Source organism: Schistocerca cancellata, chromosome 6 (genome assembly GCF_023864275.1).
Source record: "Schistocerca cancellata isolate TAMUIC-IGC-003103 chromosome 6, iqSchCanc2.1, whole genome shotgun sequence".
Lineage (NCBI taxonomy): Eukaryota > Metazoa > Arthropoda > Insecta > Orthoptera > Acrididae > Schistocerca > Schistocerca cancellata.
This window is the reverse complement of record NC_064631.1, coordinates 665,255,521-665,267,820: the sequence shown is the minus strand read 5'-3', so window position 1 is coordinate 665,267,820 and position 12,300 is coordinate 665,255,521.

The window sequence follows — 12,300 nt, the reverse complement described above, 5'->3', positions numbered from 1 at the left end:
AACAGAAATTTTGCTCAGCTTCCCAGCTGAAACATCCCATATCATACTCCATAATGATCAAAACACTAAACTGGTAAGAAAGTTTTAATATCTTGGTGAGAGTATTACCTGGAATGCTAATGAAAGGGCATCAATAGGCACTAGAACATTAAAACAACAGCGAGCGCGGAGAACACATGGCCAACGTACAAAAAACAATCTCTCTCAAAAAATACAAAATTTTGACATTACTCCTCCGTCGTTAAACCCGAAGCAGCATATGCAAGTGAAACACCATTCAAACTAAATACTCAAGCAGCAACTGACAAATCGCAGAAAGTTGATAGAAGAATACTCCGAACAATTATCAGTAAAAAACATCAAGTTAATCGGCAGTGGACACTTTGCTAATTCAGTAGTGTATAAAGAAAGTTGATCCATTACTGATACAATGCGGAAAAGAGGGATTGCATTTTTCGGCCACATATCTCGCCTACCAAATACTAGAATTCTGAAGCAACTTTTTGACTACTTCTGGAACAATAAAACCAAAAACATCTGGTTTAAAGAAGTATAAAGTGATCTGGATGAACTGAGCATCACCACACACCAAATTCAACACAAAGAAGAAAACCTGCTTCTGAAAAATAAATACATACTGCTGACATTCAAACCATCAGAACGGAGGAAGTCTGTCATATCTTCAGGAGAACGAGCAGCCAGATCACAGCGAATGAAGAAATTTTGGGAAACGAAGAAATTGCTGACTGCGCAGATCTAAACTTAATCATCATAGACTCTGTTGTATTATGTAGGATTTTAGTGCTTTAATGTGGGCGTAAAATAAGTAAATAAATAAATAAATATATTTGAACAGTTTTGTGAAGTCAAGAAGTATTGTCACCATCGGACGGCCTTGATCCCTGGCTTTCTGAATGACAAGTGGGCCAAGCGTATGTTGTGTAACAGTGACAGCATGAATTTCTAATTGGACTGAAGTGTGATATATCGTTCGGTTTAGGCTGGAAGCTAATTCACTGTGCAGAGATTCAGTGCGTTATGAAATTAATAAGCTATTATCTAGATGCGTGATTCCAAGAATGTTGACCTCATGCTTATATTGAAATAGCTCTTTCTAAAAGTGTCTACAACTAAGTGGCACATTGGTAATGAATGACACTAGGCTTGATCCGATGGGCTTGAGAGTCGGGCTCCAATATATCCAAAATGTGAATGCAAATATAAGGCGGGTCTAAAAACAAACATCAGCTACGTTAGTCATAAATTGTAAGAAGGAATCCAAAACCCAAAATGTTGAATGATTTTGTGACTGTGGGTAAAGAAATTTGAAAGTGAGTGGTGAGAAAAGCAGTAGGAAATTTAAAGCAACAGTATGTTGTAGTGGAGATAAAGAAGCTTGCACAGGATAGAGTAGGATGGAGAGTTGCATTAAACCAGTCTCAGGACTGAAGACCACAACAACAACAACATGTTGTAGTCGAAAGTATGTCACATCACATGACACCCACTTCGAATGCGTGTAAATTAGGATGGATAACCTAAGAGTTTTTAGGCAGTCACAGACAGTTGATCAAATATGCGTGCTCGTTATCTATCCCTGTCAAGAGAAAGAAATTCACAAAAATTATATCGTAGTGTACTTGCGGAAATTTCTACATCCTGCACTGTATCAATATATATTGTCCAAAACGAGACGAATATCTACGTGCGACTGATACTTGTCAGTTACCTGTATCACAAAAAGACAAAAAGGGAAGGCAGCCGAAGTGGCGGGAGAACTGAACGTAAGGGATAAGTAGGTTTTTCTTGTACTCCGCTGCATTTAGAAATGGATGTTGACGTGGCCATAACCCCCCACCCTCCCTCTCACCCTGATGAAAATAATTTTCACTAACAGCAACAGCAGCACTCCGGACTACGCAGCTGGAGGAAAAAAAATTCAATTTAGATCCGCCCAGAGACCAACGAAACTCTACTAAGAAAAGGCCAAAGAGTAGGAAGCCGTAATACGGCTGACGCAATTAAAAGTTTAAATTACAAACTTCCCTATCGAGGATGCATCTGAAACCGGAGCAGGGGAATGCCCTGAATTTCGGTTTTAGTCGAGACAGAAGACACCGAGATAAAAGTGTACGGACGCAAGGTGTGCGGGGGCAGCGTAATCAAGTTCTGGCACCACTGGGAGGTAGTACAGTGCCACGGAAAACGGGAAACGGCGGTTATGAGAGGCACCCCAAACAAGGCTAGCCGAAGCATTACGTTAAGCTGCTTGCCTCATTTCATGCCCACTCGCACACCTAAAGTCCGTCATTCCTTTTTTATTTGGTTTTAATTTTTCCAGGAGGTTAAATATTTATTTTCCAACTATCTCTCAGATACTGATTTAAAGAGCTCCAATAAATATCGATTCAGATAATATCGCAAACTCTTTGCTCAACTACTGAATGGTTTGTTGTCTATAGTGGTCTGGTGGACCATCACCCAGTAGCTTGCTTTGGCTGTTTAAAATGTCCAATCCTTCCTTGTTCGAAAGAGGTCAGCTATTACTTTTGTTGAACAGCGCGTTGAAATGTTAAAACGTGTATTGATCTGTTTTTGAGGAAGCATTCAGTTCTGACGAGGTTATTTTTGTTTGACAGAGAGCCATGATTTCATTAGTTTCCATGATATTTATATATGTATTGCTTATTTATGGACTTGTTACCTGCTGTTTTAAAACAGGTCGTACACTCCTGGAAATTGAAATAAGAACACCGTGAATTCATTGTCCCAGGATGGGGAAACTTTATTGACACATTCCTGGGGTCAGATACATCACATGATCACACTGACAGAACCACAGGCACATAGACACAGGCAACAGAGCATGCACAATGTCGGCACTAGTACAGTGTATATCCACCTTTCGCAGCAATGCTGGCATCTATTCTCCCATGGAGACGATCGTAGAGATGCTGGATGTAGTCCTGTGGAACGGCTTGCCATGCCATTTCCACCTGGCACCTCAGTTGGACCAGCGTTCGTGCTGGACGTGCAGACCGCGTGAGACGACGCTTCATCCAGTCCCAAACATGCTCAATGGGGGACAGATCCGGAGATCTTGCTGGCCAGGGTAGTTGACTTACACCTTCTAGAGCACGTTGGGTGGCACGGGATACATGCGGACGTGCATTGTCCTGTTGGAACAACAAGTTCCCTTGCCGGTCTAGGAATGGTAGAACGATGGGTTCGATGACGGTTTGGATGTACCGTGCACTATTCAGTGTCCCCTCGACGATCACCAGTGGTGTACGGCCAGTGTAGGAGATCGCTCCCCACACCATGATGCCGGGTGTTGGCCCTGTGTGCCTCGGTCGTATGCAGTCCTGATTGTGGCGCTCACCTGCACGGCGCCAAACACGCATACGACCATCATTGGCACCAAGGCAGAAGCGACTCTCATCGCTGAAGACGACACGTCTCCATTCGTCCCTCCATTCACGCCTGTCGCGACACCACTGGAGGCGGGCTGCACGATGTTGGGGCGTGAGCTGAAGACGGCCTAACGGTGTGCGGGACCGTAGCCCAGCTTCATGGAGACGGTTGCGAATGGTCCTCGCCGATACCCCAGGAGCAACAGTGTCCCTAATTTGCTGGGAAGTGGCGGTGCGGTCCCCTACGGCACTGCGTAGGATCCTACGGCCTTGGCGTGCATCCGTGCGTCGCTGCGGTCCGGTCCTAGGTCGACGGGCACGTGCACCTTCCGCCGACCACTGGCGACAACATCGATGTACTGTGGAGACCTCACGCCCCACGTGTTGAGCAATTCGGCGGTACGTCCACCCGGCCTCCCGCATGCCCGCTATACGCCCTCGCTCAAAGTCCGTCAACTGCACATACGGTTCACGTCCACGCTGTCGCGGCATGCTACCAGTGTTAAAGACTGCGATGGAGCTCCGCATGACACGGCAAACTGGCTGACACTGACGGCGGCGGTGCACAAATGCTGCGCAGCTAGCTCCATTCGACGGCCAACACCGCGGTTCCTGGTGTGTCCGCTGTGCCGTGCGTGTGATCATTGCTTGTACAGCCCTCTCGCAGTGTCCGGAGCAAGTATGGTGGGTCTGACACACCGGTGTCAATGTGTTCTTTTTTCCATTTCCGGGAGTGTACATCTTACAATTTTTGTTTTTCATCTTTTTGCAGTTTTCTTTTCTTTTGTACAGCATTTGGTGCTTTCTAGGCTAGATCGCAGCACCTTATGCTTATTTACTGCCACATTTCGGCTTCCTCCGCCTGTTCGTCCTCATTGTCACTGTTTTCACTGTCACTATGGGTATCGCTGTCCACCCTCTGGAGATTGTTGTTACGTTGCACATAGGCATGTCAGTTATGTCGCATGTACTCTTCATGTGTTGGTTTTGAAGTACTGTTTGTCAATACGTTTAATTTTGCCCATTGTTCTTCGTCTCTTATTGCTGTCTATATACCTATGTCTGTATCTGTGTAGTCTAAGTGTAGTGTATGTCTATTGTTTGCGTATTGCCCGCAGAAAAAGACAGTGTGTTCTGGTGAACCTTCTTACTCGAATGTGCATGTAGGTGTCTGCCTCAGACTCACGCGGTTGTAAGTACGTGGGATAAGTTCCGTGTCCGGTTAAGAAATGTACCATACCGCGGCTGGGATCGATATGTTTCATTCCCAACCGCTCCCTTATGTCAGGGAGGAAGTCGTGCAATCTACGTCACTTATCACTTACATCTCACGTACCTTTCTATCTATCCAAACGCTAGCTTTAAAGGTGACGTATCGTCTCTATGGGCACACGAGTTATTGTCTGTACCTTATCTAGTCTCCCCATCTTTAATCAACACCTTGCAGCTCTGTATTTGATCGTGATATCTATGGGGCATATTCTGAGCACCACACACAGTGAATCCACTGAGGTGGTGTCGAAGGCTCCAGATAGCCTAAGTAAGACACTTCTCTGCCGTCGTCTGACCGATGCCTTGTTGGTGACCACGTTCAGTCTTTGTGCCTACGTGCTAGCTGCGAAGCTGTGTACTGATTCGAAGAGCGCACAGTCGTATGTTCGTATGACTACTAGAGGTAATGTGTACTGTTTTGAATTTGTTTAGAATGTGCATTGTGTAGAATGTTTCTGCTTTGTCTGTTGTTAGCATTATGTGTTCGTGGAAATTTAAATTTTCATCTATGTGTACCCCAAGATAGCGCGTAACGTGTGCTCGTTTGATGTTTGTGTCCTCAATTTTAACCGAAGGATTCCTTTGGAGTGATCCTTTCAGTAATGTGTATGTTGTTTTGTTTTCGGCTATGCTGAATTTAGTGTTGTGACACCATTTTGTAATTGTTTGTAGTATTCCACTGGCTTTCTCTTCTAACTGTGCTCTGTTGTATGCAGTGACTACAACTAATAGGTCATCTGCGTAGGCGACAATTCCGTCTGACGTTCATCTCCATCCAGAAGTTGTAGGAGGCGTCGATTTTTATGTCTCAGATGATGGGACATAACAACAGCCTTTGGTAATTATTTTAATTACATTCCGACTGTCCATCTGCCATTTGACTGCTCGATCTTTACAGTAGTCTATGAAACTGTTGTACAGTAACTGCAGCACTTCCAGATGTCTTAACCTCTGAAACAGTGCGGTCCACCAGAGATCATGGAATGCTCCGGCAGTGTCAATCATTATCGCCATTGCGTATTTCTGTGTTGTAGTATTAACTATGTGCAGGGCATGGTTGATAGTATCATCTATTGATCTACCAGTTCTGAATCTCAATTGGTGATGGCTCAAACGTCTGAGAGCACTGTGTGTTTGCGGGCGCTTACACAGTAGCTTCTACTAAATACTTGCTAGGTGTGTTTATTAGGGACATTGGTCTGTAAGTCTTTGGATCTGTAGGATCCCTATGTGCTGATTTCTTAATTATGACTCCTTTGGAGGTTTTACATGCTGTAGGTACCATGTCCAGCTGTAAGGCATCGTTCAGCCACGTTGTTATTAACGGGGTGATCTGCTGTGCCAGTTTTTTCAATGTTTCCGAGTGGATACCATCTGGTCCAAGTGCTTTCTTGTTTTTGAGCTCTGAGATTACTAGCGCAACCTCTAACTGCGCAAAAGGAGAGGTGACAATTGCAGTGTTGTAAGGTGTGTGTAGGTTTTCTCTTAGTATCGTATGATATTGTGTGTCTGTGTCGATATCGTCGTCAGGGAGCAGTTTATACAACAGAGACTGCGCTATATTCCTACATCCCCTCGTCATCGTGTCGTCATCCTGCCTTAACGTTCCCATAACTAGTGGGGTTTTTATCTTCTCTGTCAGTATTTTGTATGGTTCTCTCCATATAATTTGCTCTGTTTGTGTTGTTACAAATAGCTCCCATTGTTGTCTACGTGTGGTGTATACAGTCTACCTGTATAAGTCTTGTGCATGCCTATATGCATCAAGTCTTATGCCTCTGTCCCTGTCTGCTATTGCCCTTTGATATAATTTTCATTTGTGCCTGCCATCTTGTTTGAGCCTCATGAGTTCGTTGGTCCATGGTACTGGTGAGAGTTTTGTGCGTGTTATATCACCTGTTTTAACTTGTGTGCTCTATAATCGATACCTCCATTGGTGTTTTCTAGATTGTGTTCTTCCAATCTGCTTTGTCCAACAATAAATGTCTGGTGTGTGAATTGGTCGTTGTGTGCTGAGTGTGAGTTAGTGTATATGTTATGAAATTGTGATCACTACTGATTATGTTGCCGTGTACATTCCAGTTTGTTACGTATGCCATTGCTGCATTATTTGATAGCGTAAAGTCGATATTACTGCTGGTACCATCGGACCCTGAATATGTTGCTGTAGGTCCTTCTGTGCTCATTACAAGTAATTGTCTTTCTTGTATTAGGTCGGTGATTATGCGTCCTCTGTCATCTGTTCTGAGTTCCAGAGGGTCGATCTGGAATTAATGTCAGCACTTAGCATTAATTTTTTGCATCTGGAATACATTACTAGGTCTCTGATGTAGTCTGCGTACGGCTGTATTTGATGGCTGTATTGGGCGTGATAATCCATCTGACATTCCCATAAGTTTTCTCTATGGTAACTAAGTGTCGAATGCATAACTGTGTAACCTTAATTATGTTATAAGTTCTATTTAAAATTACTATTGCAGCCTTACAGTGACTGCTGCCTGTTATTGTGGTAGCATGCTTTGGTAGACATACTAGTTGCCCATTTCCATTACAAGAACCTAGTAAGCACATTATGTCTACCTGCAAGTCTTGTGATATTTTAGGGATTTCCGCTCTGACTATCGTACTGTTTTTTGTATTACGTTGTAAGATATTCATCTTTTGGCTACGTGTTTAGGTGTTTGTGTACAATACATTTATAGCCTGTCTGTCAGTAATCGAAATTTGTTCGTGTGTGTGTTCTTACATGATCTATATATATTTTGTCAAAGCTGTATGATTCTGCCCTGCGCGGGCACACCTGGAGCATGAGGTCGAGCAGCGGCTCTGCTGATATAGGAATATTTTCTGTCCTTAGGATGATTCTGTCTGTCTGATCAGTTACTGGAAAACAGAGAGAATCTACCTTTGGATGGCACAATATAAGTAGCATCCGCTGCGGTGTCTGCAGTATCTCTTTTCTCTCTAGCCTACAAAAAAGTAATTTAAATTCTAATTGGGTGTAATTAGATGTAGCTGGCTTTCTGTTGGTGCTGCTGTTGCGGTTTTTGAGGTGATACTAGATGAATTGTGGCTTGGTGTTGGCCGCTGATTGGGAGACATTTTAAGATCTCGTTGGGATGTCACATGGTTACATTTCATTTTGTCCTACGCCTCTTCAACGCTTTTTGCCTTAACACGTTTTTCACTGAAGTTGGTGGTGCCTGCTGATGTGGTATCGGCGATGGTGGTGATTTGTGTGGGACTGACTGTATGTGTTGTGTTGTCTTTGTTGATGTTTGGAGTGGAGGTTGTTTCTAGACGCACGTTGACATTGTTGCAAATGTCACATGTGTCTCCACACATGTCCTCATCTAATTTGCCTACTTTGATAAGTCTGGCTCCGGTAGTTTTGTAGTGGCTCGTTGCCTGATTGTTTCGGTGTGTATTGATGCAGGGTCTACGTATCAATTTCTTGTTCCTTTTCCCCGGGGTGAAGAGTGCCTCCCGAGACAAATTCGACTGGTTTCATGTAGTTTTCACATGTACGTGTGTCGTAGGGTTAACCACGTGATGATTCTGGTTTGTGTTCATCTTCTGTATGCGAGATGTGATGTACTTCGGTTGGAAGAAATTTGAAATGAGTATGTCGGTTTCGTTTGTATATTTTCTTGTGCACATTATATGGAAGCTCATCTTGTAACTCATCGATTCTCTTCGTTAATGTTATTTGGAAGTTTATCCAGTTGTTTAAATGTCTTTTAATTTGCTTTACCACCTCGTAGTGGATGGAGCCACCGATTATCATGTCATCTATATATTCTATCGTATTAATACAGCTATCCTGTAACGTCGTTGAGTGTTTTAGGAGAGGAATGAGTTCATTATCGTCGTAATTCTCCGGCAGAAGATTCATTTGTCTTCTCCAGGAAATTGCTCTTTGGTAGCTTCTCTGTAATGTTAATGGCGATTTGTATTTGTGTGTTTTGGGTGACTGGCTTTGGATGTTTGTGTTAGCTGCCATAGTCTATACTGTCCAGGAGTCGATCATGCAACCTTTTGTAGGTCTGACAATCACCTCCTTTTGTTTTATTGCAGACGCGGCCTCTGTATTTGCAGGGGATGCAGACGCAAACCTCGGACGTTCTCTCGGTGCGCTTGTGTCCTTGGTTGCCGCACTCGCACACGTAACGTCAGCCTTTCTGCAGGCTTTAGCCGCGTGTCCTGGTCACAACAGTAAAACACTGCTTTACTACTGTATAGTCCTTCACAGAGAGTGATTCGAAGTCTATATAGGCTCTCTGTGTTCGCGTAAGGACTCTGTACAGGTGAGGGTTGACCTCCAGTATCTGGTGACTGAAACCCCTTCCTTTAAGCCCTGTTTTAAACCTTATTTTGGCTTCTCTGTCGAAGACTTCTTTCGTGGTGTCACCGCTTAGTTTCTGCTCGTGAAGGCTTTCTAGAAAAGTATCGTCAGTACGTGTGTCTGGCACGTGATATACTACCACGAGTAGCTTGCGTTCTCGCGGTCATTTACAGACAATGGTGTACAGTTCTTTAGTCTTTTGTATTATTTTTCGACAATCCTCCCGTATTTCCTTTTCTGTTACAACTACGGTCTGGGTGGTTCTGATAGACTTCATATGTCTATTCTCTTTCCTGGAATTTATGTTGTTGGTGACTGTCTGTTGAACAGCTTTGACGTCTTGATTTGTTGTCGATTTGATATATAGGGATGTGGCTGGCCTTTGTTTAGCCTGTTCTATTCCTCGAGCCTCTTTGATTGTGGGCTCTATTGTTAAGGCGAGAACATGTGTCAGTGTCTGTGCTTGTGTTTGCGCTTGTTGTGTGACTTTATTAGTTAATTCTCTAATTCGTCGTTGCAAGTTTTGGTTAGCTACACTGAGTTCCCTATGTTCGTCCACAATTTCTCAGCTTTCTCCTGTAAAGTTTGTATTTGTAAGTCTTTGACTGGATTCGATGCTCCCTGTAGTTCAAGTCTTAATCGCCTATTTTCATCGTTTAAGCAGAAGGAGTTAAGCTTCAAGGCTAGTTATTTGGAAAGCTAAGGGAAATACTTTGTCTCTAATGACGGTTAACAGTGGAGATGATGCATGCTTAGCTTTGAAACGAGTACGTTTCATATGTATTCAGTACCAGCGATGGCGAGGCATGAGAGAATCTCTGACCAGAGAGTTATTTATCGTTGCTAGTCTGCGCTTGACCGCGCGAGAGTGCAGTTGCTAGTTGCACTCTGTCAGTTCAGTAGTGTGTGTGGAGCCGGCAGAGCGAGTAGTGGTCGCGAGCTGTACTCGGTCGGAGTTGTGTGTGAGGAGTCGGCGGGCGTCGACATGGGTCTCTGGTCTCGGTTCTGGACGAGGTATATTGTTATCGAAGGTAATGAAGCAGCATTGCGCTTAGCTAACAACATGTTAATTGTAATTAATTTGTTCAAGAATTGCCCCAATAATAATTTTTTATAAAGTAAATCTTTTAAAGAAAAGTAATCATTTCAGTTTAAAGAATTTTTCCATTCTTTTGAAGAAAAAGCATTCATTTTTAATTCAAAGAATATTTCCTATGCATTTCCTCCAAGAATCAAAATTAAACATGGGCCAGCATTGCACGGAGCTGTGCCGAAAAACAAGAGCAGATATTGATGGAGTTTACTGATGTAAGAATTTTGGTTTTTTGTTCAGATTTAATAATTGCACAGGGCCGAAGGTCAGCGCAGCTGCCCTTATAAAATTTATTGGGTTCATTTTATCGTTAATTTTATGGGGACTTAACATTTTTGCACATTTTTATTATCATTGACTTTTATTACTGTGGCGAGTTTACATTTGGGCCATTATTATTCTTTTATTTCTGCTGCGAGGTTACACTTGGCTCTATTACCATTAACATTTTTTAAATATTGTCATTGAAAATTCACATTTAAATATTTCCATTTATTTTTGTGGGGAGGTTACAGCTTTTAACTCTACTCCTATTTCGCTCAGTATTTTCTCTATGGCTGTTGTCTTTTGACTGGGGGGGGGGGGGCATAGGCACAAGTTCTTCCTCCGTGTGTTCCATTCCGGGAGTGACGTTGATGGCTCAAGCTTTCCTTCTTCTTCCGTTGGCTTCTGGTGTGGTGGTGTCGCTGCCTCGTCAGCTGAAATCTTGGGCCGAGTGTAGTTTTTCTTTTTTTCTTTATTGTCATTTTCACATCTGATACAGGTAGGCCAGCAGCGGCATATTACGCCGCTCTTCGGCCACAGAGATGACTAATGATACAAAAGGAGACAATCGAAAACCAGACATGGTGGATATGCAAACGTAGATATAGAAAATTAAAACACACGGAGCTGTTCACGGGCGCAGTGTCCTAAATAAAAACGTTCAGAAACGTGGACACGCACAGAAATGACAGAGACGATACACGTGAACGATGGAGCACAAACGATGTAACACAAACACGACGGCACACACAAACACTAGGCAATGATCTCCAGCGCGCGAAAGTTCACTATACATCTACGAGTCTAGGGACCTGCCAAAAAGGGGAAAGGGTGGGGTTGGAGGGAGACAGGAGGGTGTAGATGCAAGTGGCAGAGGAGATGGGAGGGGGAGGAAAGAAGGTAGGGGGTAGGGGAAGCCCAGGGTAGGAGAGAGGGAGGAAGGGAGGAGGGAGAGAAGGGAGAGAGGGTGCCCTGGGGGAAAACAAAAGGTGTGGTAGAGGAGGATCAAAGTTGGTAGGAGGGGTAGATGGAGGGGATGAGGGCATCATCAGGGAGGTGGAGTTGGTGGAAATCACCTTGGGCGAGGGTATGGAGAGTGGAGAGATGGAGAGCAGGTTGAATATGGGAATGCAGGCGCAGCAGCGGACAGGGGTTGGAGAGGATGGGAGAGACAAGTGGGTGAGGGGGATCAAGTTTGCAGGAGGTGTAGAGGATCCATATCCGTTGAGGAAAAGGAGGAGGTGCAGGAATGGGATGAGGTCATATAGGATCCACACGGGGGATAGGAGGCAGATGTGATAGGCAAGGCGGAGGGCATGGCGTTCTAGGATTTGAAGGGATTTGTAGAGGGTAGAAGGGGCGGAGATCCAGGTGGGATGAACATAGCAGAGGATAGGGTGGATAAGGGATTTACAGGTGTGGAGGATGGTGGAGGGGTCCAGACTCCATGTGAGGCCAGAAAGGAGCTTGGAGTCAGGAGTGTGCCTTGGCTTGGATAGTCCAGAGATGGGGGGTCCAGGAGAGGCGACGGTCAAGGGTGACGCCAAGGTACTTGAGGGTGGGAGTGAGGATGATAGGACGGCCATAAATGGTGATATAGAAGTAGAGGAGACGGAAGGAAGGGGTGGTTTTTCCTACAAGGATCGCCTGGGTCTTGGAAGGATTGACCTTGAGCAAGCACTGGTTACACCAAGCAGTGAACCTGTCAAGATGGGACTGAAGAAGGTGTTGGGAACGTTGGAGGTTGGGGGAGAGGGCAAGGAAGGCGGTGTAATCGGCGTACAGGAGAAGGTGGACTCGGGGTGACGGCGGCGGCATGTCCGCCATATAGAAGAGGGGAGAGGACGGAACCTTGGGGCACACCGGTGGAGGAGTAGAAGGTGAAGGAATCCGGGTTATGGATGGTGACATAA